Genomic DNA, 9,338 nt, shown 5'->3' with positions numbered 1-9,338 from the left:
GAGAGAGAGGGAGAGAGAGAGAGGAGGTATTACACACCGGTACGACCGAAACTAAGGTATCAATAAACTACGCTTGTGCATCGGGTTGAAAGTATACCCTGATCCCTCGGAGATATATCTCCACTCCGGTCTGAACGACCTCACGTGACATGTTATATGGTAGATGAGCATGCTGTCGCTTATTCTCCTTCTGAAGATGAGGTATACCTTCACTTCGGTTAGACTGAAACGATGCTCAAGCAGCGGAATTTGTGTGTGTTTTGTTTCAGAGCAAACTGATGTTATTTTATCCTAACAAACAAGAAGATATTCTCACGCACCGCCTTGTTCAGGATATTCACTAGTTGACAATGATGTGTGCTAATAAATAAGCAATGAAACGAACAAAGGAAAGAACGACCGAACGAAAGAACAAATGAACCAAAGAACGGACGGACGGACGGACGGACGGACGGACGGACTGACGGACAGACTGACGGACGGACCAACGGGCAGACTGATTGAGGGGCGGACCGATGGACAGGGGGTGGGGGGAGGGTGGGGGTGGGGGGGGGGGGTGTTACGGGTAACCCCTTCTGATCCGGTCCTGCAGGGTATTCCTTCAACCCTCTGCACAAGAGCAATCTTTTGATACAGACTGAAGGACGGACGGACTGACGGACGGACTGATGGACTGACCGACAGACTGTCGGACGGACGTACGGACGGACATACGGACGGACTAAAAGGACGAAGGAACGAATGAACGAAGGAAATAACGAAGGAACGAAAGAGCGAACGAACCAACCCACGAATGAACGAAAGAACGAACGAACGAACAAACGAACGAACGAGCAAACAAACAAACAAGCAAACAAACAAAAAAACAAACAAATAAACAAGCAAACAATAAACAATATGTGCAAACTGGCGCATTTTCAGAGCATTTGTCAAACGTTTGGAGGAGGTTTACGGTTAGGGCAGGGTGGGGGGGGGGGGGGTTGTCCCACCAACAATGAGGAACATTCCCCCCCCCCCCCCCCTCTCTCTCTCTCCTGTAGTTCGGCCCTGCACAAGACTGAGGAACTGATTTATTGATACGGACTCAGTGAAGGAAGAACGGATTGACTGACGGACGGACGGACTGACGGACGTACTGGAGGACTGTCGGACGGACTGTTGAACGAACGAACGAACGAACGAACGAACCAACGAACAAACGAACGAACAAACGAACGAACGAACAAACAAACGAACAAAAATGAATACATACATTCGCAGAGAGAAAAAGGCAAAAGGTACATTTGTGGAGTCAGTAAGGGGGGTGGGTGGACTTCCGGAACCCAGGAACCTTGGGAGTCCACCCTGGCCTAGATCACACACACTGATCGACACACACTGATCGACACACACTGACACACACACGTGACACACACACACACACACACGTGACAACGTGACCACACACACACGGGCACACACACAGACACACACCCACACCGGCACACATACACACACACACACACACACACACGCACGCGCATGCATACACACACACACACTGTGACACACACACGTACACACACATACACTAGTGACACACACACGTACACACACATACACTAGTGACACACACACACACACACATACACAAACACACACACACACACACACATACACACACACTCGCAACTGACATATCAGAGGGGGGTGGTAAGTTATTTGAACGTTTAAATTCTTTTGTCACAAATTTTAAAAACCCATCAACAATAGGGCGTATGCATAAACTCCCGTCTTTTTAGTGGAAACTGACCTATGAGAGTAGTTTCCCTTGTTTGGGCCAAACAATGGCGTCAGCGAAGGGAAATCCTACCATCTGTATCTGTATAGATCTGTGAGCGAGTCACAGTCGTTCTTGCGTGAAAGAGGCGTCACGTTTAGCGATTACCGCAAGCATGAACTGTCCGATTTAGTGCAGAAAGCATTTGAAATCAAGTTGCCCATCGATCCCGAGGCGCTGATCGAGGATCGAGCCGAAGTGATCGGCTTGAAACTGCGCGATTTAGCCGGTCCAGAAAACCCACGACGACGCAATGTTCAGAGCTCTGCAGAATCCTGGTTTCTTGTCAGGAAGTACCAACATAAACATTCTACCTGACTTTTCTGAGTTTGATGTGTGCACGTACCAGCTCAGTGCATCAAATGCGTCTGTTGCCAGTGTGCGTGATTATCGTAAATCAGAAGGATTCCAGATGATGAGAGATGGATAATTATACATGTATGTGGTAGAATTTATACAAGCGTGTGGCATCCCATCACTGCCATCAGAGCCCCCAACAGATGGCTATTTTGCTGTCAAAAGCAAAGTGAAGCCAAGAACCCAGTGACTGGTGCAAAATTTTATTCACAGTGGATTGTAATGACAAGTGTGGACATGGACCTAAGGAGCTGCATTTTGTCAGCCTTCTGCACCTGCAAGGGAGGGTATGTTCATATTTTTCTCGTTATTGTTAACACATTTAGCAGGCTGTCTATTCTTCCTTACATCTACACCAAGATAAAGGGAAGTAAAGCTAGCTAACTAACTAACCAGGATGTCAGGCAGTATTTTTTTTAATTTTAATTTTTATTTTATTTTTTTGGGCGGGGGGACTATTTTAATGGTTGATTGACTTTTAGGCCATAACAAACTTTGGTACAGGCCATCAGTAGACTTGCACTGTTTGTAACTTATCTATTTCATTTAAATTAAACTGATCTACATACATGTGTACATGCAAACAACAGTTGTGGGCAGAATGATGAAGTCATTGTGTGTGCTTTATACTGAAGTGTTAAAAAATTGATTAACCTTTTCAGCATTAGTGTTGCGACTTCATAACTTTAAGATGTCCAACTCATATATTACTCCCTATTTTAGTATTTGTCATTGTACCAATGACATTTAAAACCTAAAAGTTAAAATCTGGTGTAATGTCTGAACAGCTTGTGCTGGGGAAGCACACAGTAGTGTCATTCATGTTGAGAGGGTTAACTATTTTAGCACTGTATAAATGCATCATTACAATTTACATTGAATGCGTAAACTGTTGCAGATTGGATGGTTATTGCCGCCATGTTCTGGCCACACTGTATGAGGTCATCGACTACAGAACTGACAGCAAAACGAGCGTCACTTCCGAGTCCTGCAGATGGGTGCGACGTGCAACTGAGAGCAGCAACGGAGTACTACTGACTGACATCCAAACAGATCTAGTCCAATGGCCTGCAAATGACACGTAAGTAAAATTCTATAGATCTAGGAGTAGGTAACTGAGATTAAAATTGATTGCACGTACGGGGGGGGGGGGGGGGGGGTTCATTTTAGCTCGCTCATAGATCAGAGAGTAAATATTTGATTGATTGATATGCAACTTACATAGCTCACATATCCACACACTAGGTGTATGCTCAAGGCGCTTGGATGATGTTCTAGTCCTCCCTCGTGGTGGCTGTCTCACCCTGTGGTGAGACTAGTGACTCGGCTGCCGCTGCCGCTTAGTAGTATTAGTAGTACTGATGTAACACCACAGGGATAGGTGTATGCTGGGTGTGTTCGTGTTTCTATAGGCCACTTTAATGCTGACAGATCTTTATTTTGCGTGCTCAGTCTTTTTGCATATGTCACTAGGTGTGTACACTACACACACTGAACCTCGGTTTAAGGTCTCATCCGACAGTATGTGCATGTATTTTATAATTTTAAGAAGTCAAAAAGATAATTCATTGTACAAAATTATCATAATTTACAAGATTGTACAACATCAGTTCAAGTTGCATGACACTGACAGGAAGATTAGACAAAAGAAAAAAAAAGTCTGTTCCTGATCACCCGACGAACCCTAGCTTGGACTCAGAGGTTTGGGGTCGGGGGTGGGATGGCAAGCATAACATTGATAGATGACTATAGTTTTGCAGTGGTTTGCTGTCTTGTACTATGAGTGTTAACAGCAATTGTTTATAATTTGTTACTCAACTTACAGTAAGGACAATTAGCTTTTCTCAGCAACTGCTAACAATTGTGACTTGCAACAGCGCTTCCTTAAACATTGGGACACTTCTTTTGTTGTTGTTGAACATTTAATGGCTATAGTGTAGAAACTAGAAATGCTGAGATACATTGATGTAGTCATGAACAACAGCAACAACAAAAACAAGAACATGTTTTGAATTCTGATAGCTAGTGAAACTGACAGCTTGATTAGAATTATGTAGTTTTTGCAATTGCTGACTGAGTTGCATCCTTTGGTTTTACCTTGCATTGATTATCACCTTTGCTGACAATTGACTCATTGAGTGCAGTATTGAGTAACGTATAGTTATTTTATTTCAAGTTAACTTCTGCATGATGTTAATCCTACTCAAACTTAGTCAAAGTAAGGTATCATTATTTATGAAAAATGTGAAGTTGAAGATACAAATTAATGAGAAAGTTTGTGTATTTTTCTGTACACTCTTGCTATTTACTGTTTCAGTGCTGAACCATTTGCTTGAATTCTTGATCAGATGATGACAGAGTGACACCTGGTGGTACCCAATAAAACTGCCTTTGCTGCTATAACTACAAGCAATTTCTACAATTCAGAACAGTAAGTGCATGAGGTTCCATTTTAAGCTGTCAAGAGTAAATCTCAGGAATAGATTAGAAGATTTAGTTATGTCACACGTCTTGCTTTCTTGACTTTTCTCACACTCTCTTGTCAGACTCAGAGAGTGCATGATTGTACATTTTTTTTACAGTAATTTTTAATGTTCCTAATTGGAAAACAAATGTGTCATAATGTTAGTGTTTAGGATAACTATATGGCAGAGAGAATCATGGAAATGATTGGGTGATGGGGGTGTGTCGCTGGTGTGCAAGAGGGTGGGTGGGTGTGGAGAGAGTAGTGATGGTAGTCAACTACTAACTAAAAGATTACTGATTGCATACATAAAGTGTTTATTGATTTGGAGGGTGGGGGAGGAAGGCAAGCAGTATTATTACATGTGTATGGGTATACTAGTTGTGCGTGTTCCAAATGGGGGTGGAGGTTGGCATGGCAAGCAATAGCTCAGTCGGTATAGTGGCCTTGAAACCAGTTGTGGGGATTTATTTCTCAGAATTAACGTTGTGCACACTCTGCTTGGTTTCTGAATAGCTTATTAAGCCTGTGACTGTGTGCATACATAAAGATCTCAAGTTCATAGTTTCAGGGCTTGGAATTAATGGAAACATCAACACACATGCAGGAAAAACTCAAAAAAAGGAGGGGGCGGGGGGAGTTTGGTCCCACGGTAGTGTTTGAATGAAAGCAATCTTACTTTTTAAGAGGGTAATCTTGCAGGACTATGATTCTTACATTGGTAGTTGACTAGTGTAGTTGTGGTTTTGTACTAGTGAGGAATGTCATCTATGTCATGTGATTTCTTGCTTCTTCTTTTTGTGTGTGCAGCTAAAGATGTTGGACCTTGCCTACAGCCTAGTTTTGCATCTCCAACACCGTGGCTTTTCTCTGAGACACCACAGAAAACACAGCCTTTTCTGCTGCTGAAAGGTAAACATTAGGTTAAATTTGTGTTTGTTTTGATTTGTATGTTTTCCTTTTGTAGTCTGTGGCAGGAGATTTGTGCAGGTGTACAAATGGTAGAGGTGTCAGAGGAAATGTCCACTTGTTACTTGTCTCTATATCAGTATATATGTATCACAAATATGCATCAAATGTACTGATAGAGACCACATGGACAATTTCAAGCACTTTTCTGCCAGGGGTAGGGTCAGCTATGTAAGAATCATGTCTTACTCTGTTCATGCAAAAATAAGGTTCTGCATTTGAATGAGTTTGAATCAGGCACCTGTGTTTTTGCTCTTGTTTGTGCCCTCTTGTGAACTGTTAACTTATGAACAACCACCCCAGCAAGCAACTCTTTACTGTTCTGAGCACAACAGAAGGGCGCATGGTCTGGGCATATGGATGGTAAACACATCTCATGCACAAGTACAGGCCTGAAAGTGGCGAGTATTTTCAATTACTCGCCATGGCGAGTAAAAATCATGTAAATGGTGAGTAGAAATGTTAATCTACTCGCCACATGCGAGTAAAGTTGATAAAACAAATGGTTGTTTTGACAAGTAAAGTTTCAGTAAATTATGAGAAGTACATGTACTAGCAGTGCTTCATTTTGTGGACTTTCAGTGCTGAAGTATGATTGTGTGGATTGATCATTTTGTATTCTGTTATTCAGATTGCCACTTGAGACAGTGACAAAAGGTCAGGTGTCATGTCTACTGTCCCGAATGACACACGATTGCTGACATTTCACCATTGCCAAAAGAATAAACAAATAAGAAATAGGTAGAAAATGAATGTGAACACTGACTTTGATTGTTGATCAGTATTTTCTATACCACTAACAAATAATCTACTTACACATAGCTGTTTGGCAAATGTATGTTGCATGGGACACACTGACATGAAAGTGGAAGATGTTTTTCCCTCTAGAGAAACTACATATCAAGTTACACTTTTTGTGCTCTTCCATTCCAGTTGGCAATCAATTGTTAACACATGTTATTAGAAAAAATAGAACGAAAACAGATTAGATAGAATGAAAAATGTACTGGTGATGTCATTTGGGACATACTGACATGAAAACGTCACCTTTTGTCATTGTCTCACTTGCTTTCTTTTACATATATTTACAAGTTGGTGGCTGATTTGTGTGTGTTGCAGAACACAGGTCCATGAATAAAAGAACCCAGCTGGTATTCTTCATTCATGGAAAATGAAAGGAAATTTATCAGCCAGGATTCGCCACTCACTCTGCTAAGGGGGAACCCCGGTCAGCCCTACAGTGGATGAACAGCTTGGTCCTTGGAGGGAAAGGTAACTACTGCAGCACTTTAGAAGGGGTCTATGTCGACCAACAGTGGCTGTATTCCCTGTATGTTAATTTCCTGTACATATACACTAGGGAATATACTTCCGTTAGACGCCATGGAGTTACTTCAAGCTTACGAGAGTGAAAGTGAAAGTGATTCAATGGACGAGAGTACCAGCGAGGAAAACATAATACCAGGCTGTTGGGGGTGGGGGTGCAGATGTTTCTTTAACTAAATCCGTTTTGATAAACGGTCGAAGCATGTTTTGCTTGACTGGATGCCGCACGCGAATTCAGGATTTTAAATAGATTCTCCTATCTAACCGCAGTCACGCGCTTGGCGCAAGATTGTACGATATTATACTTCTCTACAGAAAATCCAACTGTATTCCCGGTACACAGGGAAAACACCTATGGCTATGGGGAATACACCTTCTTTTGGTCGACATAGACCCCTTCAACCTTACAATATGTGAATGTGTAGAATATTATGCTTTTGCTTAAAGCTTGTTACATTATGACTAAGACAGAAATGTTAATCATTCCCTTGGTGCAAATCATAAAAAGAACAATAGTGATCTGATATACTGTAGATCAATCGAGGAAAAGGTGTGTATGACCTAGAAGAAACTGGTTTTGAAAGTGCTGAGGATGGATGGAACATTGATGCAATATCATTTACTACATTGAACCTGGGTTTCAAACTGAAGTGCTTTTTTATGCTTCTTGTTGTTATATATACGGTCTCGATTGATTCCTGTGTTCAAGAGACTGTAAACAACCATAAACAATCTTGTGTTGTTGTTATGTGGTGGTGGTTTTGCTGTTGTCTAGCATCTACTCGTAATTGGCTTTATCAAATGCACCAGAAACGAGCATGAGTTTGTCGGATTAGTGTACTGTTTGAAAAACTTTAATGTATTTGTGGTTGACAGGTTGTTATTATTTCTAAAGTGTGTTCTTCTTTTTCTCAGGTGGGCTGTCTTCTGAAACATATGAATCGGGAGCGTCACATCTTTCTTCCTGAGACATCCCCTCTTGAAAATGGTGTGGCGTTTAGCTGAATGGAAACGTGGCAGTGTCCTGTTTTTCATAGCTTCGATGCGCGAAGTTGGGGATTTCAGCAGAGAATTTATTGATTGATTAATTAATTAGTTATTTAAGCTCACCTCACTCCTTAGTGTTATTTTGGGGGGGGGTGGGGGGGTTGGTGTTGGCCTGGATCTTGTTAGTGAACTTTCTTTCTGGCAACTCGCATCAGAAATTCCAGGTTTGCTTTCAAGGCAATAGACTGTTTTTGAAAATAATTCTGTTAGGATTATCAGCAGTCCGGAGGTGTAAAAATCCCTGTACTGCAGTCAGGTTTTTCAAAACATCTCGAGCATGCTCTACGCCTCTGACGGGCTGTATCCCACAATCGGGACAAACGACCAACTTGGATGTGTATGCCATGCGCACAATATGATACCCCTTGTCTTTATAAATCAGCGGTCACGAGTTCATCAGAGTTCAGAATTTGTTGTGTAAAAGATAGCCGCTGTCAGCTAGCCATTCGTGGCTCAGGTGATTATATTTAATACAAATTTAAAAAAAGGTTTCTTATGTAGCGCACGCCGCACAGCATACACATCACAGGCAGTCGCTTGTCCTGATCGCAGGATAGCGTGAAACATGCTCCGGGAGACTGCCAATAATCCTTACATAGTTATTTAAAGAAATTGTGTATTGGTACAGCATGTTATGCATGTACTAAGATAGCTATTTGTAAATATTTGGTAGATATATATGGTGGTGTCCCGAATTGCTCCCTCCCAATTTGCCCCATCCCATATGGTCCCCAATTATTCTTGCATTTTGCTGTGAGTAACATAACGTGTGCAAAGGCATTTGTCTGAAGCGCATTTCCAAAAAGACCCCCCGCGGGTTAGGGGGAAGAATTTACCCGATGCTCCCCAGCATGTCGTAAGAGGCGACTAACGGATTCTGTTTCTCCTTTTACCCTTGTTAAGTGTTTCTTATATAGTCAATGTTTGTAAAGATTTTAGTCAAGCAGTATGTAAGAAATGTTAAGTCCTTTGTACTGGAAACTTGCATTCTCCCAGTAAGGTAGTATATTGTACTACGTTGCAAGCCCCTGGAGCAATTTTTTTATTAGTGCTTTTGTGAACAAGAAACAATTAACAAGTGGCTCTATCCCATCTCCCCCCCTTTCCCTGTCGCGATATAACCTTCGTTAAACACCAATTAAAGAAAGAATTTCCAAAAAGCATAGTTACCATTTGTTTTTTTAAATCTGAATCCGTGACTGTTGTTCTTGAATACTCTTTCGTTTAGGTTTCCAAAAATGCTGATTTAAAAGGGAAGGATAGTTGAAACTGTAACCGTTTACATTTTGCTCCCAGATTTGCAGTTGTTGTTTTTACTAGGAGTTTGGACGGGCTCGGTGTTCTTGTGGATAAGAC

Source organism: Littorina saxatilis, unplaced genomic scaffold (genome assembly GCF_037325665.1).
Source record: "Littorina saxatilis isolate snail1 unplaced genomic scaffold, US_GU_Lsax_2.0 scaffold_1051, whole genome shotgun sequence".
Lineage (NCBI taxonomy): Eukaryota > Metazoa > Mollusca > Gastropoda > Littorinimorpha > Littorinidae > Littorina > Littorina saxatilis.
The sequence above is the reverse complement of the archived record's forward strand: the minus strand, read 5'-3'. Positions refer to the sequence as shown.